A 26,318-nucleotide genomic window follows, 5' to 3' on the forward strand; every position below is an offset into this window, starting at 1 on the left:
TATGATAAAACACACTGGAGAAGATAAACTTCTTTGCCAACATCGCTAGTAATAATCTATGTTCCCGATAACCGGTTTCGATAATCGTTACCACCGAGATCTGAAAATGATAACATCGATTATCGAAACCGAAGACGTTTATCTCGTTACCACCGAGATCTGAAAAGATAACATCGATTATCGAAACCGAAGACGTTTATCGTCTCTAATCGAAAATTTAAAATATAAAGACGCTGTACAGCTATTCTGCTCTGCCTTAAGGTGAATCAAAGTAATCCATAAATTAATTTCGCACTTCCTTGGCTACGGATGTCTATTACATACGTTTAGCTATTTGAATGGTACTTTTGTTCCTGTTGATATGTCTTCCCATTTTCGTTCCAGTACTGAACACACAAAATTTCTACAAGTTTGAGAAAAACTTCCAGAAATTGGCTAGTAATTGAAGCAAGAAGTTTCTTCTGCAAGTCCATTTGCTGTGGGTGTTTCCACGTCAAAAAATTTGCTGAAGTACTGACTTGCTGAAGTCTACTACTTGCTGGTGGATTTGGTACCGGTCTGTGTTGGTCTTAAACAAGAGAGAAGAATCGAGCGCTACGTATAAAAAGCCTGTCGCTCGAACGCGGGCCAAATTAAATCCCTTCGCCGATTGGATGCGGCCCTCCCGTCGTATTTTGGAGACCACCCTATCTCTACGTTTTCATGCGACACGTATTCCGAAAGACGAAAACAGAATTTCGGAAACCGTTTTTCTCTGTCGTGTTCACACGTTAAGGTCTGAAGCGGATTACTTAGCCAGTTAAATTTGGGGGCTGGAAAACATGAGTTACAGTATCCGATTTAGTCAGCACTACCGCTGTTTCTCGTGAATTAGGCGAGCTTCAGTCTAATATTTCTACTTACCCTTCACTGTAGAAAAAGCCACTCCCTCCATACTGGCCGAAAATTTTTAAGAACAAGAAGAAACCTGACAGCCTAAGCTCGTTTCGAGACGGGTTGCGTTTACATACGAGCGAAAATCGATCGCGGAATTGGAAAATCGGCAACCGGAAGCGGATTTCTAGAATCGATTTTGAAGTGTTTGCGTGAACACCCAGAAGTAATTTTGGGAAATCGGTTTACGAAATCCGGCTTTGGGAAACCCACGTAAACGGGGTGAACGAGGCATCAAGCGACCGCAGCGCCTTTCTCAGGCGAGATGGCAAACTGCGTGATCTCGCGCGGCCCACGTGGTTACGCTGTCCACCGCAGTAGAGCGCTGCAAGCGCCAAGTTGGGCAGAGGTGGACGTCTGCACCTCGGACACAGCCCAGTGCGCCTTCAACCCTCGGTTCGTGCTTCGCGGAAGCGTCGGATCCCGTCTGCCGACCGCTCGGCGTCATCGCGAAGACGCAGAAAGGCAGTCGGAACAGGTCCAGTTAAATCCGTACATCCCACCCGACACTTTATGGTGATTCTCCTGTCAGGGCAGTGACCATATTGTACGTGGCCCGGAATGTAGCTGTCGACCTCGAGACCGTAGCAAGTGGTGAACCCCGTGAAGATGGCCAGTGGACCGACAGTGCAGAAAGTGTGCTTTGGAAATACAGGCAGATTCGAGGCGGAAGCAGACGAGGAGTGAAGAATTTCAGCGTCTTTGGACCGCGCGGACAAACACCAGGTGAGCACAGCGCCTAAACAACAATGCTCTACACTCGACCACCATTCGCCAACCTGCGCCAAGCTTGACAAAATCCGCTTAATGCTACAATTTCTGATTCTATCTTACTCTCCCCTAGGCTGCGTCTGTCATGCCTAGTAAGGGATCCGCATTTCTGCGGGTTTGGCAAGTTTTATTGTTATTGTTTTAACTTCGTGGCCGGATGGACTTCCTCGCGGAACAGTCGTCGAGGTAACCGAAACACGTATGTAAACGATGTACGTCTACATGGATTCTCTGCAAATCACATTTAAGTGCCTGGCAGAGGGTTTATCGGACTACCTTCACAATTCTCTATTATTCCAATCTCGTATAGCGCGCGGAAAGAACGAACACTATCTTTCCGTACGAGCTCTGATTCCCTTATTTTATCGTGGTGATCGTTCCGCCCTATGTAGGCTGGTGTCAACAAAATATTTTCGCATTCGGAGGAGAAAGCTGGTGATTGGAATTTCGTGAGAAGATTCCGTCGCAACGAAAAACGCCTTTCTTTTAGCGATTCCCAGCCCAAATCCTGTATCATTTCTGCGACACTCTCTCCCATATTTCGCGATAATACAAAACGTGCTGCCTTTGTCTGAACTTTTTCGATGTACTCAGTCAGTCCTATCTGGTAAGGATCCCACACCGCGCAGCAGTATTCTAAAAGAGGGCAGACAAGCGTAGTGTAGGCAGTCTCCTTAGTAGGTCTGTTACATTTTCGAAGTGTCCTGCCAATAAAACACAGTCGTTGGTTAGCCATACACACAACATTTTCTGTGCGTACCTTCAAAAAAAAATGATTCAAATGGCTGTGAGCACTATGGGACTTAACATCTGAGCCCATCAGTCCCCTATAACTTAGAAGTACTTAAACCTAACTAACCTAAGGACAGCATACACATCCATGCCCGAGGCAGGATTCGAACCTGCGACCGTAATGGTGGTGCGGTTTCAGACTGTAGCGCCTAGAACCGCTCGGTCACCCCGGCCGGCTCTTCCTTCCAATTTAAGTTGTTCGTAATTGTAATACCTAGGTATGTAGCTGAATTTACGGCTTTTAGATTCGACTGATGTATCGTGTAACCGAAGTATAACGAGTTCCTTTTAGCACTCATGTGGATGACCTCACACTTTTCGTTATTTAGGATTAATTGCCACTTTTCGCACCACTCAGATATCTTTTCTAAATCGTTTTGCAGTTTGTTTTGATCTTCTGATGGCTTTATTAGTCGATAAACGACAGCGTCATCTGCAAACAACCGAAGACGGCTGCTCAGATATTGTCTCCCAAATCGTTTATAAAGATTATGAACAGCGAAGGGCCTATAATACTACCTTGGGGAGCGCCAGAAATCACTTCTGCTTTATCCGATGACTTCCCGTCAGTTACTACGAACTGTGACCTCTCTGACAGGAAATCACAAATCGAGTCACATAACTCAGACGATACTCCATAAGCACGCAATTCCACTACGAGCCGCTTGTGTGGTACAGTGTCAAAAGCCTTCCGGAAATCCAGAAATACGGAATCGATCTGAAATCCCTTGTCAATAGCACTCTACACTTCATGTGAATAAAGAGCTAGTTGTGTTTCACAGGAACGATGTTTTCTAAACCCATGTTTGTCAAATTCGCTGTTTGCTATAAACGAGATTGCCAAACAAGCGCGCAGACGTACCAACCGAGTTTATGAATCTCAACCTCAGTTCTCAAGCAGTTGTGCGTATCGTGTCGCAAACGAATTTTACAAGTGGCTGCCGATGCAGACAGAGCGCGCACTGCATTGATTTTAGCACTGTAACGAAGGAAAGGCACACTGTAACGAAGGAACGGCAAACAACGGATTGGTCCAGCGAATGGTTCAGTCTGAGAGATAAATATATGCATAAAAATACTTAATAAAATAATAAAAGCAAGTCTTCTGGTCCAGACTGTACACCAATTAGATTCCTTTCGGAGTACCCTGATGTATTAGCTCCATACTTAAGTCATACACAACAGTTGGCTCGACGAAAGATCCGTACCCAAAGACTGAAAAGTTGCACAGGTCACACCAATATTCGAGAAAGGTAGTAGGAGTAATCCACTAAATTACAGGCCCATATCGTTAACGTCAATATGCAGCAGGATTTTAGAACATATATTGTGTTCGAACATTATGAATTAGCTCGAAGAAAACGGTCTGTTGACACACAGTCAACATGAGTTTAGAAAACATCGTTCCTGTGAACTAACTCTTTATTCGCATGAAGTGTTGGGTGCTATTGACAAGAGATTTCAGATCGATTCCGTATTTCTGGATTTCCGGAAGGTTTTTGACACTGTACCACACAAGCGGCTCGTAGTGGAATTGCGTGCTTATGGAGTATCGTCTCAGTTATGTGACTGGATATGTGATTTCCTGTCAGAGAGGTAACAGTTCGTAGTAATTGACGGAAAGTCATCGGATAAAGCAGAAGTGATTTCTGGCGCTCCCCAAGGTAGTATTATAGGCCCTTCGCTGTTCATAATCTTTATAAACGATTTGCGAGACAATCTGAGCAGCCGTCTTCGGTTGTTTGCAGATGGCGCTGTCGTTTATCGACTATAAAGTCATCAGAAGATCAAAACAAACTGTAAAACGATTTAGAAGAAATATCGCAATGGTGCGAAAAGTAGCAGTTGACCCCAAATAACGAAAAGTGTGAGGTCATCCACATGAGTGCTAAAAGGAACTCGTTAAACTTCGGTTACACGATAAATCAGTCGAATCTAAAAGCCGTAAATTCAGCTACATACCTAGGTATTACAATTACGAACAACTTAAATTGGAAGGAACACATAGAAAATGTTGTGGGGAAGGCTACCACAAGCTGCGTTTTATTGGCAGGACACTTAGAAAATGCAACAGTCCTTCTAAGAGACTGCCTACACTACGCTTGTCAGTCCCCTTTTAGAATACTGCTGCGCGGTTTGGGATCCTTACCAGATGGGACTGACGGAGTACATCGAAAAAGTTCAGACAAAGGCAGCACGTTTTGTACTATCCCGAAATATGGGACAGAGTCTCGGAAATGATACAGGATCTGGGCTGCAAATCGTTTTTCGTTGTGACGGAATCTTCTCACGAAATTCCAATCACCAAATTTCTCCGCCGAATGCGAAAATATTTTGTTGACACCGAGCTACATAGGGCGGAACGATCACCACGATAAAATAAGGGAAATCAGAGCTCGTACTGAAAGATATAGGTGTTCATTCTTTCCGCGGGCTATACGAGATTGGAATAATAGATAATTGTGAAGGTGGTTCGATGAACCCTCTGCCAGGCACTTAAATGTGATTTGCAGAGTATCCGTGTAGATGTAGATGTACAAAATTTGCTTAAGGAAATACGAGGCGAAAGCGGAAAGTAAGGTCCGATCGGTCGCGAAATGAAAGCCACAGTGAAAATCAAAATTTTTTTATTCGCAACAGTTAGCCACACCTTCCAGCTACCTTTTCTAAACAGTCACCGATCCGACTGAGACATTTGTCGTGGCGTTGTACAAACTTTCCAGCAGAAAGCTGCCGCCTGTGCTTTCCGCCAATTCTCTACGCCGGTCTGCCTTTCGTTGTTTGTGCCAAAATGTTGTCTTCGTAGCTGGCGGTTCATGTGAGCAAAAATGAACACCGGAGGGAGCCAATTAAGGGATGTATTCTCGGCGGTCAAACACTTCCCATCGAAAATGCTGCAGGAGCGTCTTCATTGCCCCTCAGGAATGCAGCTGAAAATTGTCTTGAAGGAAGAACATCGACATCTACGTGATTACTCTGCTATTCACAATAAAGTGCCTGGCAGAGGGTTCAATGAACCGCCTTCAAGCTGTCTCTCTACAGTTTCACTTTCGAACGGCACGCGGAAAAACGAGCACTTAAATTTTTCTGTACGAGCCCTGATTTCTGTTATTTTATCGTGATCATTTCTCCCTATGTAGGTGGGTGCCAACAGAATGTTTTCGCAAGCGGAGGAGAAACTGGTGATTGAAATTTCATGAGAAGATCCCGTCGCAACGAAAAACGGCTTTGTTTTAATGATTGCCACTCCAATTCACGTATCATGTCTCCCCTATTTCGCGATGATACAAAAGGCGCTGCCCTTCTTTGTACTTTTCCGCTGTCATCCGTCAGTCCCACCTGATGCGGATCCCACACCGCACAGCAATAGTCCAGAATAGGGCGGACAAGCGTGGTGTAAGCAGTCTCTTTAATAGACCTGTTCCACCTTCTAAGTGCTCTGCCAATGAATCGCAGACTTTGGCTTCCTCAACCCACAATATTATCTATGTAATCGTTCCGATTTAGGTTATTTGTAATTGTAATCACTTAAGTATTTACTCGAATTTACAGCCTTATCGCGTAATCAAAATTTAGCTGATTTCTTTTAGTACTCATGTGAATAACTTCCCACTTTTCTCTGTTCAGAGTAAATTGCCACTTTTCGCACCATACAGATATCTAAATCATTTTGCAATTCGTTTCGGTCATCTGATGACTTTACAAGACGGTAAATGACAGCATCATGTGCAAACAATCTAAGGCGGCTTCTCAGATTTTATCCTATGTCGTCAATATAGATCAGGAACAACAGAGGGCCTGAAAACACTTTCTTTGGAACGCCGGATATTACTTCTGTTTTTCTCGACGATTTTCCGTCTATGACTACGAACTGCGACCTTTCTGACAGGAAATCACTAATGCAGTCGCACAACTGAGGCGATACTCCGTAGGCACGCAGTTTGGGTAGAAGACGCTTGTGAGGGACGGTGTCGAAAGCCTTCCGGAAATCCAAAAATATGGAATCAATCTGACATCCCCTGTCGATAGCACTTATTACTTCATGAGTATAAAGAGCTAGTTGTGTTTCACAAGAACGATAATTTCTTCGAAGTACCTCATAATGTTCGAATGCAGTATATGTTCCAAAACCCTACTGCAAATCGACGTTAGTGATATGGGCCTGTAATTCAACGGATTCCACCTACTTCCCTTTTTGGGTATCCCATTCAGACCTACTGTTTTTCTGAAAGAGGGAAAAATTTTCTTTATGTAGTAATCCTCTCAGGTGATTTTTTAATGATTTTAGATGCAAGGTTTGTACAAAAATATGCACCCGTTTTCAAAACGTACTTTGTAGAGTTGGCTTCATTTTATGCATTAAAATAACTAATTAAGAAATATTCTCTTTTGTCGTAAATAGTACAATGATTATTCAATAACTACCATGCAAAATAACAATAACTATATTCACTTATAAAGTGGAATGTAGCGAACAACACATCAGTGTTCAACATTCACAAATGTGTACCTCATGTTTCCACTGGGAAAAATACTTCTGTTGCAGCTAAAATACAGCAAAAGTTAATGTGCACAATTGTAGCCAGAGGGTGTGAAAGGGGTATTGGTGTGACTTGAGCAATTTTCCAGTCTTTAGGTACGGATCTTTCTGTGAGCGAGTGGTTGCATACAATCGCTAAATATGGAGCTATTGTATCAGCATACTCTGAGAGGAACCTGACTGGTACACAATCTGGACCCTTGTCTTTATTAAGTGATTTAAGCCGCTTTGCTACACCGCGGATATCTACTTCTGTGTTTCTCATCTTGGCAGTTGTTCTTGATTGGAATTGAGGAACATTTATTTCGTCTTCTTTGGTGAAGCAGTTTCGGAAAACCGTATTTAATAACTGTGCTTTAGTGGCACTGTCATCAGTGACTTCACCGTTGTATAGCCGACCGGAGTGGCCGAGCGGTTCTAGGCGCTACAGTGTGGAACCGCGCGTCCTCTACGGTCGCAGGTTCGAATCCTGCCTCGGGGATGGATGTGTGTGATGTCCTTAGGTTAGTTAGGTTTAAGTAGTTCTAAGTTCTAGTTGACTGATGACCTCAGATGTTAAGTCCCATAGTGCTCAGAGCCATTTGAACCATTTGAAGGCATAGATTGCATCTTGCCACTGGTGTGCTTTCTGTATGACGAGAATCTCTTTGGGTTTTCTGCCAGATTTCGAGACAGGCTTTTGCTGTGGAAATGATTAAAAGCATGAAATTCATGTCATGTGGGCTGCATAGCTTCTGGCGGAATCGCTCACCAGATCCACATACTTGCCGGGAGACACTGTTTCTGCGAGATCACTTTGCGCTCTGAACTGGAAAGAGCGACGCGAAACGATTGACAGGCACAATAAAGACACTGCCCAACACATCTGCGCAAAGCTCCATCGGATTTTCACAGTGGTTTCCATTTCGGGCCTAATCGGACCTTACTTTCCGAATACGCCTCGTGTTTACTCCCAGAACCTGTTGTTCAAAAATTATTCAAATGGCTCTAATCACTATGGGACTTAACATCTGAGGTCATCAGTCCCCTAGACTAAGAACTACGTAAAGCTAACTAACCTAAGGACATCACACACATCCATGGCCGAGGCAGGATTCCAACCTGCGACCGTAACAGCAGCGCGGTTGCGGACTGAAGCGCCTAGAACCACTCGGCCACAGCGGCCGGCCACGTGATGTTCATCTCTACTTTCTGCGAACCGAGAGTCAAACTTTTAATTACTTGTGAGAATTACGTGGCGCCCCTATAGAAAAAGGAGACACAATTAGGGCACAATTTATTCGATTTTCTGGAGGATTATCTGTAACTTCGAGATGTCTTGCAATTGGAGCAGCTTTCGAACACTGACCGACATCACTATGGGAATATGTGAAGTAATAAATAAACTACTAAAAGACAATATTATTTTATTACACTGCCGCTTATACGTAGTGCGTTCACTACTGATTTTTCCCTTTCAACTTCACCAGTAATACATACATTGAAAAGTTGCAATGTCTCTTATCATTTTGGTAATGGCATATCATCTTTCGTGTTTGTATGAGGGGCGTTTGAAAAGTCCGAGAGATGGCACCACCGGCTCGTATCGAGGTCTTGTTTAATTATTAGCATCTTTGGAAAGAACGCACACCAAGTTTCAGCCATAGTGGTCTATTTCTTTGTGTTTGGCATTCATGTGAATCAAGGAAGTCCAGTGATTGTCAAAAAATGGACGAAAAGGAATTTCGTATGGTGATTAAACATTACTTTATGAAAGGCAAAACGCCTCAGGAGACTATAGAGAAGCTTGATAAACATTGCGGTGACTGTGCACCTTCGAACAGTTTATAAGTGGTTTCAAAATTTTCAGAGTGGCCATATGGGCACAAGTAATGCTGATCGTTCTGGACTCCCTGTGGAGGTTACGACTCCGGAAATCATTGATAAAATCCATGATATGGCGATGGATGACAGAAGAGTTAATGTGTGTGAGATTGTTAGTGCTGTGGGCATCTCGAATGAATGGGTACATAATATTTTGCACAAACATTTGGACATGAGAAAGCTATCCGCAAGATGTGTTCCGTGATTGCTCACGCTTGACCAAAAATGGAATCGTGTGAAGTGTTGCAAGGATGGTTTGCAGCTGTTCAGGAAGAATCTGCAGGACTTTAAGCGTCGTACTCCTGATACCAAATATCAATCTAAACAATGGGTTACCAAGGGAGAATCTGCGCCAAAAAAGGCGAAGACCATTCCTTCGGTCGGAAAGGTTATGGTGACTGTCTTTTTGGATTTGCGAGGGATAATCCTCATCGACTATGTGGAAAAGGGTAAAACCATTACAGGTGCGTATTATTCATCGTTATTAGACCGTTTCAAAACCGAGCTGCAAGAAAAACGCCGGCAACTGGACCGCAGAAAAGTCCTTTTCCATCACGACAATGCACCAGCACACACCTCAGCAGTTGTGATCCCAAAATTATTGGAAATACGATTCCAACTCGTTTCACATCCCCTCTATTCTCCAGACTTGGCTCCCTCGGACTACTATTTGTCCTCCAGTTTGAAGAAATGGCTGGCGAGGCAAAGATTTTATTCAAACGAGAAGGTGATTTCAGCAGCTAAAAGTTATTTTGCAACTTGGACAATTCCTATTATTCGGAAGGGATCAGCAAATTAGAACAGCGTTGCACGATGTATGTAAGTCTAAAAGGAGACTATGTCGAAAAATAAAAACGGTTTACCCCAAACACGTAAATAGTTTTTATTTTTGCACAGACTTTTCCAACGCCCCTCGTACATATAGTGCTTTGATTATATGCGGAAACTGAGCATACGACGAGATAAACAACAAAAGGTCGCTTTCGCTCAAAATGCATTTGCCACGCCGGACGTTTGCCACGCTTTTACCTGCTCCGAAGTGTTGGATCTCTTGTCTCCCCCCCCCCCCCCCCTTCCACCACCTCATCGCTTACTGAGCCCTTCCGCTGGTTTATTTAGCATACGACCAGAATCTCTTTGGATTTTCCGCCACATTTCTAGAGAGACTTTCGTTGTGGAAACTATTAAATGCGTCTCGCATTGAAATCCGCACCAAATTTCGAGCCTCGGTAAAACTTCGCCAATCTTGGAGATTTTGCGCTCGTCTAAACTATACATGCCTTTTTCAGGGCTCCTGCAGCAGCTTTCTGTTGCTTTTTGTGTACCGTGGTGGATCAGTTCCGTCTCGTATTAATTTATTTGGTATGAATCTCACCAGTGCTGCCCATGCAGCTTCAACACGATACCACAGTTCATCGAGGGTAATGACTGGCGTATTGGGACGAGCCAGTTGCTCGGCCACCATTGACCAGACGTTTTCAGTTGGTGAGAGACCTGGAGAATGTGCTGGCCAGGGCAGCAGTCGAACATTTTCTGTATCCAGAAAGGCCCGTACAGGACCTGCAACATGCGGTCGTGCATTATCCTGCTGAAATGTAGGGTTCCACAGCCATCGAATGAAGGGTAGAGCACCGGTCGAAACACATGTGAAATGTAACGCCCACTGTTCAAACTGCCGTCAATGCGAACAAGAGGTGACCGTGAAGTGTAACCAATGGCACCCCATACCATCACGCCGGGTGATACGACAGTATGGCGATGACGAATACACGGTTCCAATGTGCGTTCACCGCGATGTCGCCAAACACGGATGCGACCATCGTGATGCTGTAAACAGAACCTGGATTCATCCGAAAAAAATGACGTTTTGCCATTCGTGCACCCAGGTTCGTCGTCGAGTACACCATCGCAGACGCTCCTGTCTGTGATGCAGCGACAAGGGTAACCGCAGCCACGGTCTCCGAGCTGATAGTCCGTGCTGCTGCAAACGTCGTCGAACTGTTCGTGCAGATGGTTGTTGTCTTCCAAACGTCTCCATCTGTTGACTCAGGGAAGGAGACGTGGCTGCACGATCCGTTACAGCCGTGCGGATAAGATGCCTGTCATCTCGACTGCTAGTGATACGAGGCCGTTGGGATCCAGCACGGGGTTCCGTATTACCCTCCTGAACCCACCGATTCCATATTCTGCTAAGAGTCATTGGATCTCGACCGACAAGAGCAGCAATGTCGCGATACGATAAAGCGCAATCGCGATAGGCTACAATCCGACCTTTATCAAAGTCGGAAACGTGATGGTACGCATTTCTCCTCCTTACACGAGGCATCACAACAACGTTTCACCAGGCAACGCCGGTCAACTGCTGTTTGTGTATGAGAAATCGGTTGGAATCTTTCCTCGTGTCAGCACGTTGTAGGTGTCGCCACCGGCGCCAACCGTGTTTGAATGCTCTGAAAAGCTAATCATTTGCATATCACAGGATCTACTCCCTGTTGGTTAAATTTCGTGTCTGTAGCACGTCATCTTCAAGGTGTAGCAATTTTAATGGACAGTAGTGTATTGACATATTGTGGTGTGCGAATTTAATGATGTTCGAGTTATAACCGGTTTTGTATTTTCATGCACTGTGGTTTGCGTACCCGTCATTTAAGTCGCCTGCTAGAGCGAGGTCGGCGACCGCGCGATGAAGGCATCAGATTCCTAGAGTGTAGGGTGCGAGTCCGATTCTTGGTCGAGGCTTTACTTCATTCGAAATTTTTTTTTCAGCGTGTCCGATAATATTCACCGTCGACATCCACCGCTCTTTGTCAGCCGTTGACGCTCACTTTTTCCGACAGGTAAAGAATTTCACCGCGCCACTTCTGCACTGAAGCGCCAAAGAAACTACTAAGGCCTGCGCATTCAAAAACAAAGATATATAAACAGGCAGAATACTTCGCAACAAGTGTCTGGCGCAGTTTTTAAATCGATTACTGCTGCTACAATGGCAGCTCATCGAGATTTAAGTGAGTTTGAACGTGGTTTTATAGTCGGCAAACGAGCGATTGGACGCAGCACAGTGGAGGTAGCGATGAAGTGGGGAATATCTCGTACAACTATTTCACGACTGTACCGTGAATATAAGGAATCTGGTAAAACATCAAATTTCCGACATCGCTGCGGCTGGAAAAGGATCCTGCAAGAACAGGACCAAGGACGACTGAACAGAATCCTTCAACGGGACAGAAGTGCAAACCTTCCGCAAACTGCTGCAGATTTAAGTGCTGCGCCATCAACAAGTGTCAGCGTGCGAACCATTCAACGAAACACATCGATATGCGCTTTCAGACCCGAAGTCCTACTCGTGCGCCCTTGATGACTGCACGACACAGAGCTTTACGCCTTGCCTGGGCCCGTCAACAGCGACATTGGACTGCTGATGACTGGAAACATATTGCCTAGTCGTTTCAAATTTTATCGAGTGGATGGACGTGTACGTGTATGGAGACAACCTCATGAATCCATGTACCCTGCATGTCAGCAGGGGACTGCTCAAGCTGGTGCAGGATCTGTAATGGTGTGTGGCGTGTGCAGTTGCAGTGATATGGGACTGCTCAGACGTCTAGATACGACTTGACAGGTGACACGTACGTAAGCATCCTGTTTGATCACCTGGATCCATGCGTGTGTATTGTGCATTCTGACGGACTTGGGCAATTCCATCAGGACAATGCGACACCCCAGACGTCCAGAATTGCTACATAGTCGGTCCAGGCTTGTAGAATACATTCCTCGTCGAATTGACGCCATTATCAAGGACACACGTGGTGTCATACGGCAGAAGCGTGCGACACTTCTATATAAAGGGTGCATCAAAAAAATGTATACACACTTTGAAGCGTCATAGAAAATTTATTTCCCGTTTGACAACGTTAAATTTCTGTAAATGGAAAGCTTAAAGTCCAATTGGAAAAATAAATGTACTTTGCAAATGTGATTAATGTTCAAACTGGTGGCCTTCAGCGTCAATACATTTCCGAGTGCGAGTCACCACTGATTCCGTACATCGTACCAAAGTGTCCGATGAGATTTCTGCGCACACCGCCTGAATCTCATTCCAAAGTGTGTCCAGGTTACGTGGTTTACGTTTGTACACCTCATCTTTTACTGTGCCCCATAAGAAGAAATCCAGCGGCGTGAGGTCTGGAGAGCGTGCAGGAAACTCTATCGGTCCCCTGCGTCCTATCCCCTGGCCTGGCACATTGTGATCCAGGTATGCTCATACGTCCCTATGATAGTGCGGCGGGGCGCCATCTTGTTGGAAATAAAACTCATCACTACCGTATAATGCACGAATGGCAGGAAATATGGAGCCAGCAAGCACTGTTAGGTACGTTTCTCCAGTAACAGTACCTTCAAAGCGGAAAGGCCCAATGAGTCCCCTTGCAGACAAACCACACCACACATTTGCATCAGGCAAATTCACAGCCTTTTCAACTGCAATGTGAGGATTATCTTCAGCCCAGTACACACAATTGTGCCTATTGACAGTTCCATTGAGTTTGAATTGGTCCTCATCTTATCAATTTATGCTACCCATAAATCCCGGTTCACGTCTCACCATGTCCTGAACCCATTCACAAAATTTTAATCTTCGATCTGGATCGTCGTCACTTAGATGTTGCACCAGCCTTGGAATGTACACACGAAACTTGCCTTTCTTCAGAATGCGTAGCACACTACTTGAAGGTGGTTCTGTACCATACGCACTTCTCTACTGTCTTCGAACCGCAGCTACATTCTCAAACTTCCAGTACCACTTAATTATCTGCTTCTGCACTTCGAAGCACAAACGCACGTCCGTCATGTTGCAGTTACTTCCTTGCCACTGCTGCCACCTGTTGAAGAAACATAACATTACTTTCTCACAGATATTTAACCTTGTAGAACGGGAAATAAATTGTCTATGACAGTTCAAAGTGTGTATACATTTTTTTGACGCACCCTGTATGTATATATTTTACGCTGCGCTTATCGTGTGACAGGGAACTGTCAACTTCGCTTCCCAAAGTTGTCCGGTCAGAGATTCTTATACTTCGTGTGACGAATTCTTACGCAGGTGGTGGTAATTAATCGTTCTGCAAGGATAATGTGACTGGAAACTGGTCAGTTTACGTAAGAGATATTGAATAACGAGCAACAATTACCTAAATTTAGAACGAGTCTGTGAAGGATACCCACCTGCGACCTCGCAAAGTTAACTTCTTACCAGCGTGGCGTTGTATAACGTGCTTCGCGACGGACACTAAAATCAGCTCTTGTCTAGGTTGTTGACTGCGCAATACGGGTGGACGTTAAAAACAGCACGGATGCACGTTAAAAAATGGATTGATGCTTTTTGTCCAAGTGTTTGAGAGGAGCGGAAGCAAGAATTCCTTCAAATTAGACAATGAGTTTTTGTCTGAATGTTCACAGTGAAGAGTGGGAAATAGAGAAATGCTGTATCAAGTTGACCAGCGTGAGGTCTAATTATACAAATAGAACGTTTAATTGCTTTAAAGTAGTCACAGTAATTGAGAAAACATAACTTGTGCTTTGAAGGGAAACTGAAATATTTCATGAAAAGCTGCTGCACTATGTGAACAAAAGTATCCGGACACCGGGCTGAAAATGACTTACAAGTTCGTGGCACCCTCCGTCGGTAATGCTGGAATTCAGTATCTTGTTGGCCCACCTTTAGCCTTGATGACAGCTTCCACTCTCGCAGGCATACTTTCAATCCGGTGCTGGAAGGTTTCTTGGGGAATGGCAGCCCATTCTTCACGGAGTGCTGCACTGAGGAGAGATATCGGTGTCGGTCGGTGAGGCCTGGCACGAAGTTGGCTTTCCAAAACATCCCAAAGGTGTTCCATAGGCTTCAGGTCAGGACTCTGTGCAGGCCAGTCCATTACAGGAATGTTATTGTCGTGTAACCACTACACCCCAGGCAATGCATTATGAACGGGTGCTTGATCGTGTTGAAAGATGCAATTGCCAACCCCGAATTGCTCTTCACCAGAGAAGATGCTAAAAACATCAATGTAGGCCTGTGCTTTGATAGTGCCACGAAAAACAACAAGGGATGCGAGCCCCCTCCACGAAAAACACGACCACACCATAACACCTCCGAGCTAGCAGATGACGTTCACTGGACATTCGCCATACCTAAACCCTGCCCTCGAATCGCCACATTGTGTACAGTGATTCGTCACTTCACACAACGTTTTCCACTGTTCAATCGTCCAATATTTACGCTCCTTACACTGAGCGACGCGTCATTTGGCATTTATTGGCGTGATGTGTGGCTTATGAGCAGCCGCTCGACCGTGAGATCCAAGTTTTCTGACCTCCCGCCTAACTGTCATGGTATTCGCAGTTGATCCTGATGCAGTTTGCAATTCCTGGTTGACGGTCTGGATAGATGTCTGGCTATTACACATTAGACCCTCTTCATCTGTCGGCGGTCTCTGTCAGTCAGCAGACGAGGTGGGCCTGTACGCTTTTGTGCTGTACGTGTCCCTTCACGTTTCCACTTCACTATCACGTCGTCAACAGTGGACTTAGGGATGTTTAGGACTGTGGGAATCTCGCGTACAGACGTATGACACAAGTGACACACAATCACCCGACCACGTTCGAAATCCGTGAGTCCCGCGGAGCGCTCCATTCTGCTCTCTCACGATGTCTGATGACTGCTGAGGTCGCTAATATGGAGTACCTGGCAGTAGATGGCAGTACAATCCACCTAATATGAAAAACGTATGTTTCTGGGGGTGTCCGGATACTTTTGATCACATAGTGTGTGTGTGTGTGTGTGTGTGTGTGTGTAAAGTGACGATCAAATAGAAAAGAAACAGGCGGAAGGAAAATAAGTAAACTGTTTATTATTTCGAAAGTAATCGCCTTTGCTCTTGACACAAGACGGTCAGTGCCCTAGTACAAAACTGTTTGCCGTCGGCTACAATCCGAGATTGTACACAGGGATGTGTCGCTTTGTCCTATGCAAATCGGTGGCCACTAATGTCTTTCTTAACGACTTCAAAAATAAAATCGCATGCGGAGTGACAAGGGCTGTATGGAGGATATGTGCGGAAGGCACACATTTTGCCAAAGTTGTTTCTGCTGCACTGAGACCTTTCGCTGCGAAGCCTTTATACAGTCGAACTAACCGGGGCGTAGGCTATCTCGAACTACAAGAAACACAGATGATACGGAAATATCACTAAATCAACGGGTAAATAGTGGGTAAATGGTTCAAATGGCTCTGAGCACTATGGGACTTACCATCTATGGTCATCAGTCCCCTAGAACTTAGAACTACTTAAACCTAACTAACATAAGGACATCACACAACACCCAGTCATCACGAGGCAGAGAAAATCCTTGACCCCGCCGGAAATCGAACCCGGGCGCGGGAAGCGAGAGAGAGGACGTGCTACTGGGTATTAGAGGTAGCGGCGTGTGCAGCAGTCTGGACCACCAGCTTTGCAGGTCTCGCTGTATGGTGGTGTAACAAGCAAAGCAATGAAATAGGGGTGAGAGTGTCACTGATATGATACGCGAGTTGGGGTAGCAGTCACTGAAATAAAGGCGGTTTTCTTTGCGGCGAGATCTATTTGCCAAATTTCAATCAGCAACTTTTTCTTCCGAATGTGAAAATATTTTGTTGACTCGCACCTACGTAGGGAGAAATGATCATCATAATAAAATATGAGAAATCAGAGCACGATCGGAAAGGTTTAGGCGTTCCTTTTTACGCGCCATTAGAGTGGAATGGTAGAGAGGTAGTATGAAAATCGATGAACCCACCGCCAGTCACTTAAGTGTGAATTGCAGAGTAATCATGCAGATTACTAACATGACTAACTGTACCCTATTCGCTTCACCTCCCCACGCACAGCTGTTGTGCTAGCCGCACTGCTGGTATGAGTTTCGAACCCACGACTGATTCCTACGCTGATCGCAAGTGGTCTTTGGCAGCCACCGTCAGACAGTACTCGAGATCTGCTTGTCTCGGCATAGCTACGGTTGCTTCTGCACATTTTCACTTCGCAGTTGCATCGGAAACAGACGAAGTAGGCAGATTTAGAAGGGTTGAAATGTTCTCGATGTACTTGTCACTCGGTTTACGTCGGAGTCCCCGAGCTCTGCCCCTGCTGCTTCTCGGAACGGGCATCTCCATTGCTATACTCTGTTCGTCGTAAGAATAAACCTGATGTAACCAAAAATAAATGCGATGGTTGGTCAAAAGCCGTAGCACTCGTACGCTGGTGTTGTTACGCTCTTGGAAGTAGGGCCTACTTATGTACACTACTGGCCATTAAAATTGCTACACCACGAAAATGACGTGCTACAGACGCGAAATTTAACCGACAGGAAGAAGATGCTGTGATATGCAAACGATTAGCTGTTCAGAGCATTCAACAGAGGCTGGCACCGATGGCGACACCTACAACGTGCTGACACGAGGAAAGTTTCCAACCGATTTCTCATTAACACAAACAGCAGCTGACCGGCGTTGCCTAGTTAAACGTTGTTGCGATGCCTCATGTAAGGAGAAGAAATGCATACCATCACATTTGCGACTTTTATAAAGGTCGGATTGTAGCCTACCGCAATTGCGGTTTATCGTATCGCGACATTGCTGCTCGCTTTGGTCGAGATCCAATGACTGTTAGCAGAATATGGAATTGGTGGGTTCAGGACGGTAATACGGAACGCCGTGCTGGATCCCAACGGCCTCGTATCACTAGCAGTCGAGATGACAGGCATCTTATCCGCACGGCTGTAACGGATCGTGCAGCCACGTCTCGATCCCTGAGTCAACAGATGGGGACGTTTGCAAGACATCTGCACGAACAGTTCGACGACGTTTTCAGCAGAATGGACTATCAGCTCGGAGACCGCGGCTGCGGTTACCCTTGATGATGCATCACAGACAGGAGGGCCTGCGATGGTGTACTCGACGACGAACCTGGGTGCACGAATAGCAAAACGTCATTTTTTCGGACGAATCCAGGTTCTGTTTACAGCATCACGATGGTCGCATCCGTGTTTGGCGACATCGCGGTGAACGCACATTGGAAGCGTATCACCCGGCGTGATGGTATGGGGTGCCATCGGTTACACGTCTCGGTCACCTCTTGTTCGCATTGACGGCACATTGAACAGTGGACGTTACATTTCAGACGTTTTACGACCCGTGGCTCTATCCTTCATCCGATGGCTGTGATACCCTACATTTCAGCAGGATAATGCAAGGGTAATGCAGTATGTAAAGGGAGACGAAAATCTAATAGTCATGCGCGACTGGAATGCTAGTTGTAGGAGAAGGAGTAGAAGGTTACAGGAGAATATGGGCTTTCGCAAGGAATGAAAGAGGAGAAAGACTAATTGAGTTCGGTAACAAGTTTCAGCTAGTAATAGCGAATACCCTGTTGAAGAATCACAAGAGGAGGAGGTATACTTGGAAAAGGCCGGGAGATACGGGAAGATTTCAATTAGATTACATCATGGTCAGACAGAGATTCCGAAATCAGATACTGGATTGTAAGGCGTACCCAGGAGCAGATATAGACTCAGATCACAATATAGTAGTGATGAAGAGTAGGCTGAAGTTCAAACGTATCTCGTCATTCCTTAGTACTTCGGTATCCCACTTCTTTGCGTATTGATTCTTCCTGGCCAAGAGAAGTCTACTAATATAAAATACCGGCCTTAATTTGAGGAAGAAATTTCTGAGGATGTACGTCTGGAGTACAGCATTGTATGGTAGTGAAACATGGACTGTGGGAAAACCGAAAGAGAAGGGAATCGAAGCATTTGAGATGTGGTGCTACTGACGAATGTTGAACATTAGGTGGACTGATAAGGTAAGGAATGAGGTGGTTGTGCGCAGAATCGGAGAGGAAAGGAATATGTGGAAAAAACTGATAAGGAGAAGGGACAGGATGATAGGACATCTGCTAAGACATGAGGCAATGACTTCCATGGTACTATAGGGAGCTGTAGAGGGCAAAAACTGTAAAGGAAGACAGAGATTGGAATACGTCAAGCAAATAATTGAGGACGTAGGTTGCAAGTGCTATTCTGAGATGAAGAGGTTAGCACAGGAAAGGAATTCGTGGTGGGCCGCATCAAACCAGTCAGTAGACTAATGACCCAAAAAAAAAGCACGAACGCATGTTGCGGGTCCTGTACGGGCCTTTCTGGATACAGAAAATGTTCGACTGCTGCCCTGGCCAGCACATTCTCCAGATCTCTCACCAATTGAGAACGTCTGGTCAATGGTGGCCGAGCAACTGGCTCGTCACAATACGCCAGTCACTACTCTTGATGAACTGTGGTATCGTGCTGAAGCTGCATGGGCAGCTGTAGCTGTACACGCCATCCGAGCTCTGTTTGAATCAAAGCCCAGGCGTATCGAGGCCGTTATTACGGCCAGAGGTGGTTGTTCTGGGTACTGATTTCTCAGGATCTAAGCACCCAAATTGCGTGAAAATGTAATCACATGACATTTCTAGTATAATATATTTGTCCAATGAATGCCTGTATATCATCTGCATTTGTTCTTGGTGTAGCCATTTCAATGGCCAGTAGTGTACTTATGTGTCTATTTAACATTTAATAATTGATCCACATGTTGTACAACATACATTTTACCACATGGTTACTTTAAATGTTCGAAATATTCACCGTTGGGGGCTATAGACACAGCAGAACGACGAGCGGTCGCCGCAACTGCGTCAGTCACTGTTACAGTGTAGATCGCTGCACATGTCGCTCTAATCTGCTGGCCAAGTTCCTCCAGCGTGCGTAGCTGACATCGATAGATGTTATCTTCCACAGTTCCCCACAAGTAAAAGTCCATGTGGCGACCGTGGAAGGATCTCAATCCGATGTCCCAGAAAATTGTCATCCGTGAAAGCTTGTATGGCTAGGTGGTAGTGTGGTGGCGCCCCCTCCTGTTGGCAGAAGACCTCTTCATGAGCTCCATAAAGCGCACTTATGCCTGGCAAAATGTGCGTAACCTTTCCGGGTACGCTTCTACAGTGACAGTAGCATTAAAGGAAAAAGGTCGTACTAACCCCTAGATGATAGTCCACTCCACACATGAACGCCTGGTAGATTGACCGCTTTATCCATATGAACATTCGGCTTTTCCGGTGCCGAGTACACACTGTAAAGCCGATTCACAGTTCCATCAAGTTTAAATTGTGCCTCGTCACTTCACACTGCCTTCGTCACAAATTGTTAGTCATCATTTACCATTTGCTGATGTTGTTGTTGTGGTCTTCATTCCTGAGACTGGTTTGATGCAGCTCTTCATGCTACTCTATCCTGTCCAAGCTTCTTCATCTCCCAGTACCTACTGCAGCCTACATCCTTCTGAATCTGCTTAGTGTATTCATCTCTTTGTCTCCCTCTACGATTTTTACCCTCCACGCTGCCCTCCAACACTAAATTGGTGATGCCTTGATGCCTCAGGGCATGTCCTACCAACCGATCCCTACTTCTAGTCAAGTTGTGTCACCAACTCCTCTTCTCCCCAATTCTATTCAGTACCTCCTCATTAGTTATGTGATCTACCCATCTAATCTTCAGCATTCTTCTGTAGCACCACATTTCGAAAGCTTCTATTCTCTTCTTGTCCAAACTATTTATCGTCCATGTTTCACTTCCATACATGGCTACACTCCATACAAATACTTTCACAAACGACTTCCTGACACTTAAATCTATACTCGATGTTAACAAATTTCTCTTCTTCAGAAACGCTTTCCTTGCCATTGCCAGTCTACATTTTATATCCTCTCTACTTCGACCATCATCAGTTATTTTGCTCCCCAAATAGCAAAACTCCTTTACTACTTTAAGTGTCTCATTTCCTAATCTAATTCCCTCAGCATCACCCGACTTAATTCGACTACATTCCATTATCCTCGTTTTCCTTTTGTTGATGTTCATCTTATATCCTCCTTTCAAGACACTTTCCTTTGCGTTCAACTGCTCTTCCAAGTCCTTTGCTGTCTCTGACAGAACTACACTATCATCGGCGAACCTCAAAGTTTTTACTTCTTCTGCGAGGATTTTAATACCTACTCCGAATTTTTCTTTTGTTTCCTTTACCGCTTGCTGAATATACAGATTGTATAACATCGGGCAGAGGCTACAACCCTGTCTCACTCCCTTCCCAACCACTGCTTCCCTTTCATGCCCCTCGACTCTTATAACTGCCATCTGGTTTCTGCAGAAATTGTAAATAGCCTTTCCCTCCCTGTATTTTACCCCTGATGCCTTCAGAATTTGAAAGAGGTTATTCCAGTCAACATTGTCAAAAGCTTTCTGTAAGTCTACAAATGATAGAAACGTAGGTTTTCCTTTCCTTCGTCTTTCTTTGCTGATACCAATCGCAAAATTGCAACCGCCGATCAGGTTCGTCCTCATTAATCGCGTACAGTAATCGTGGAATGTAAACTTTCCACTTTGCAACTTTCAGAATGCTTCGTACACTTGTACTATTGTCCGCAGCTCGTGGTCGTGCGGTAGCGTTCTCGCTTCCCGCGCCCGGGTTCCCGGGTTCAACTCCCGGCGGGTTCAGGGATTTTCTCTGCCTCGTGATGACTGGGTGTTGTGTGATGTCCTTAGGTTAGTTAGGTTTAAGTATTTGTAAGTTCTAGGGGACGGATGACCATAGATGTTGAGTCCCATAGTGCTCAGAGCCATTTGAACGATTTGAACTTGTACTGTTAACCCCCACTTCACGTGCACGTTGCGTAGCAGACTTCTGTAGATAATCAACAAACGTTTCCAACACGAGAGCCGACGAAGCAGGAAATTTAGCTGTACGCTGTCTTCCTGATCTTCCTCTGTGAATAACACAAATCGTTCCGTGCAATTCAAACTTGTCAATGAAGCGTTTAATTGTTAGGCGGGTTGGCGGCTCTGTTTCAGACTCCCCCCCCAATGACGTTGCACTTCTACGGCATCGTCAAGCTTGAAAAATCACTTTACAATACATTTTCGTTGCTCGAATGTCAAGCGTGCTCCAGCCGTCTTGTTTTCTCAATACCGAGATGAAAGTACTGACATCTGTTGAGCCAAAGAGCATGCGACAACACAGCCGTAACTCAAATCGAACGACAAGATCAATATCGCGATAGAGCCTCACAAAGAGTGTATACATTTTTCTGGCGGACTCTGTATTAAGAGCTGTCAACGTTTTTCTCAGTCAAGCTTTAGCTACGCAGTGTTTATTTCAAAAATCGTGTACAGTCACAGTCTCTGTACTGTCGTGTTCTGACTGTCGCGCTGTTAATATGCAATTTGAAAATGACACGCCGCTTCTTGCTCCGTAGTGAAAAACGCGCGTGGAACACGGATAGAAAGTGCCAAAAAATAGGTAGTTCTCAATATTTTTCATAAATTTACAGAAAAAAATCGGCTCTGTAGTTTCCTGAGGACTGCATTTAATGCAGATGAGATATTTATATCCATCGGATGGGTAGCGTAATCGGTAGCGTAGTAGGTCGATAACCCAGTGCGTAAAAAAGAAAACTCAGTTAACCGATTAACGAACTTGAATGGATGTCGTGTCATGTCGGCCCCTAACAAATGCAACGAGCCATAACGAACAAAATGACATTAAAAAAAAGCCTAAGTTAAAATGACATTAAAAAAAACCTAAGTTATCTTTTTTGGTTCAATTTAAAAAGCCTACATCTCGTACCTGTAAAATTCATCATCATTTTTTTAATGAATAATACAATTCTTCTTATTTCCAATTACATACTGCACGCGAAATTTCTGTTTTCATATCAAATATAGATTCTTTATTATATGTATGAAAGATTTCTAATATAGATTCTTTATTATATGTATGAAAGATTTCTAATATAGGTTGCTTAAATTATGAAAACATAACGATTTAATTCTTAGTACAACAATGAAAAACCGAATACTCTTTATCTGGACTGCGTCTATTCCTCCATTCCCTTATACCACAGATGTGGTCTCACGCAAAACCAGAATAACTGTCGTAGAAACATGAAAAACAGCCACTTTCACAGCATCGAACACGCCATAAAAATGCTACATTTTTACGTTTGCAACTGCTCCATTACATTATGAACCCAATAGTACTGATCTGGAGCCAAGGATTTGGCCCGAGAAATAACAAGACTATTAAGCTGTCACACATACTGGAACTAACGCACACAGGTTTTTCACACGTCACTGTCGGAGGTTCGAGTCCTCCCTCGGGCATGGGACTGTGTGTCGTCCTTAGCGTAAGTTAGTTTAAATTAGATTAAGCAGTGTGTAAGCCTAGGGACCGATGACCTCAGCAGTTTGGTCGCATCAGACCATACCACAAATTTCCAGTTTTCACACGTCACTGCCGAACGTTGACGGATTATACCGGGTGATCAAAAAGTCAGTATAAATTTGAAAACTGAATAAATCACGGAATAATATAGATAGAGAGGTACAAATTGACACACATGCTTGGAATGACATGGGGTTTTATTGGAACCAAAAAAATACAAACGTTCAAAAATGTCCGACAGATGGCGCTTCATCTGATCAGAATAGCAATAATCAGCATAACAAAGTAAGACAAAGCAAAGATGATGTTATTTACAGGAAATGCTCAATATGTCCACCATCATTCGTCAACAACAGCTGTAGTCCAGGAATAATGTTGTGAACAGCACTGTAAAGCATGTCCGGAGTTATGGTGAGGCATTGGCGTCGGATGTTGTCTTTCGGCATCCCTAGTGATGTCGGTCGATCACGATACACTTGCCACTTCAGGTAACCCCAAAGCCAATAATCGCACGGACTGAGGTCTGGGGACCTGGGAGGCCAAGCGTAACGAAAGTGGCGGCTGAGCACACGATCATCACCAAACGACGCGCGCAAGAGATCTTTCACGCGTCTAGCAATATGGGGTGGAGCGCCATCCTGCATAAACATCGTACGTTCCAGCAGGCGTTTATCAGCCAGGCTGGGGATGATGCGATTGGCGTACCTCTCACCCGTCACGGTAGCAGTGTTGCTGTCCAACGCCATCTGTCGGACATTTTGTGTACTTTTTTTTTGTTCTAATAAAACCCCATGTCATTCCAAGCATGTGTGTCAATTTTTACCTCTCTATCTACATTATTCCGTGGTTTATTAAGTTTCAAATTTATACTGACTTTTTGATCACCCTGTAGAATAGCACGTCAGGAAAGAAGAGGAGAAAATGCGGCGCCTGGTTGGCTTCGTGGACTCTGTTGCTGCTAGGCTCGTTATCAACGTAGCAGGTGACAGTTCCCGAGAACTGAATTGCATTTCTCGGATTCGGATAAGGAAGGAGCTAAGAGATTACCAGACGACTCACTGTAATTAACACCTTCCGTGGCTTCAGAATTCAGTAGTACGGTGAAATCCCTGCAGTATGCTTTTGCATCGCACATAGCTCGCTGAGAAAAATTACCCTGTGTATAAGGTTGGAGTTTTCATCACTCATGTTTGTAGTTAGAATACCATGTCAGGTGGGAAAGAGAGCATTTTATTATGCTATCCGTCCGGTCACCTCATAAGCGCGCGGTAGTGCTGGAGTTTCTCCGAGTATCAAATGGCTCTGAGCGCTTTGTGACTTAAATTCTGACGTCATAAGTCCCCTAGAACTTAGAACTACTTAAACCTAACTAACCTAAGGACACCACACATATCCATGGCCGAGGCAGGATTCGAACCTGCGACCGTAGCAGTCCCGCGGTTCCGGACTGCGCGCCTAGAACCGCGAGACCACCGCGGCCGGCTCTCCGAGTATCATTCTCTTTAAAAATTAAATGACATTCGAAGCTATTTTATTTCTCTGCTCGTCTCTTTGTACGTCTGAACTGTAACTGCTCACATCATTGCAGCCGGCCGATGTGGCCGAGCGGTCCTAGGTGCTTCTGTGTGGAACGGCGCGACCGCTACGGTCGCTGGTTCGAATCCTGCCTCGGGCATGGATGTGTGTGATGTCCTTAGGTTTAAGTAGTTCTAAGTTCTAGGGGACTGATGACCTCAGATGTTAAGTCCCATAGTGCTCAGAGCCATTTGAACATCATTGCAGGTTAGTTGGGCCGCTGGCTCGCCAGCGCTATCCAAGTTAAATGCGCCGCTAAAGCTGTTGTCTCGCACATTATCGCCCAGCCTGTGTGAGTGTGACACAGCATGAAATGTATCCTTTATGATCGTACTTGACTTTACGGGAGACAGCTTGGATTCCGCTCCACGTCAAATTAAATCCAATGAGACTGAAGCAAACGCGGAAGAATACATGGCGTAATGTTTACATCAGGTCTATTCTTATGTTGAACAGAGTACAGCAAGGGCGACTTGTCTCTAACGTGAGTGCATGGGTGACCTTGACGACGGCCCAAGGTCACCGGTCGCTCGCCACCTGTTCCAGTCTATGTGACTGCCCGGTGTGAAAAACTGCTCTTCACAATCGTGTTTACCGCTACGCATGCTATGGCACATCGTAAATTTCTCCGCAGATGGTGACCGAACCGTTGAAATACAAGACTACTATAGCTCCTTAACGAGCGCACTTTTTTCTAAAGTACCTCTTCTTTCCCGCCACATATTCTAGCTACATTTGTGTGTACAGAGGAACATACTGAGCTACCCGTAAATTTTCCTCTCTACCAGAATGAGATTTTCACTCTGCAGCGGAGTGTGCGCACATATGAAACTTCCTGGCGAATTAAAAGTGTGTTGCGGACCGAGACTCTAACCCGGGACCTTTGCCTTTCGTGGGCAAGTGCTCTACCATCCAAACCTTACAGAAGCTCTTCTGCGAAACTTGCAGAACTAGCAGTCCTGAAACAAAGGTGGAGCAGTTACCCGCGAAAGGCAAAGGTCCCGGGTTCGAGTCTCGGTCCGGCACACAGTTTTAATCTGCCAGGAAGTTTCCTCTCTGCCCTTGCATTTGTGAATGGCGCCTGTGTGTTAGCTTTATTTTCTCGAATTTTCTCGTCGTGGTCTTAACGCGAGGGACAGGAGAGTGGGGGCTGGGGAGGGGGGGAGGACTAAGAAGTTATTCGACCCTTGTTGGACCGTCTGTCTTGAAATTTCAGCAGTTGCTCTCTCCCTGCTGGAGAGCGCATCTCTTACAGCACGTGTTACTAGAGTATGCTGGGCAGCTGCCTAACATTCTCGCACCGACTAAACGGTCCCCTGACGAAAACGGGCACTTCCTCTTTGGATCTTTTATTCGTCTTATACTGACCCAAACTCGTAAGAGTCCCGCAACGATCTATGAACCCAAACTCTTAAGAATCCCAGACCGATCTACATCTGCATGTTTACTCTGCATTTGACGTGTTTCTGGCAGAAATTGCGTAGAACAACTATCATAATG

The 26,318-nt window shown here is 45.0% G+C and overlaps 1 long non-coding RNA gene across 1 annotated transcript in view; it reads left to right on the forward strand.

Moving 5' to 3' along the window:
* Positions 1-1,325: 1,325 nt before the first annotated feature.
* Positions 1,326-26,318, forward strand: part of LOC124720494 — a 137,773-nt gene continuing 112,780 nt past the window's right edge. Inside the window, exon 1 of the long non-coding RNA XR_007006174.1 lies at positions 1,326-1,659. This is a non-coding gene — a long non-coding RNA (uncharacterized LOC124720494). The remainder of the gene's footprint in view (positions 1,660-26,318) is intronic.

Source organism: Schistocerca piceifrons, chromosome 11 (genome assembly GCF_021461385.2).
Source record: "Schistocerca piceifrons isolate TAMUIC-IGC-003096 chromosome 11, iqSchPice1.1, whole genome shotgun sequence".
Taxonomy (NCBI): Eukaryota; Metazoa; Arthropoda; class Insecta; order Orthoptera; family Acrididae; genus Schistocerca; species Schistocerca piceifrons.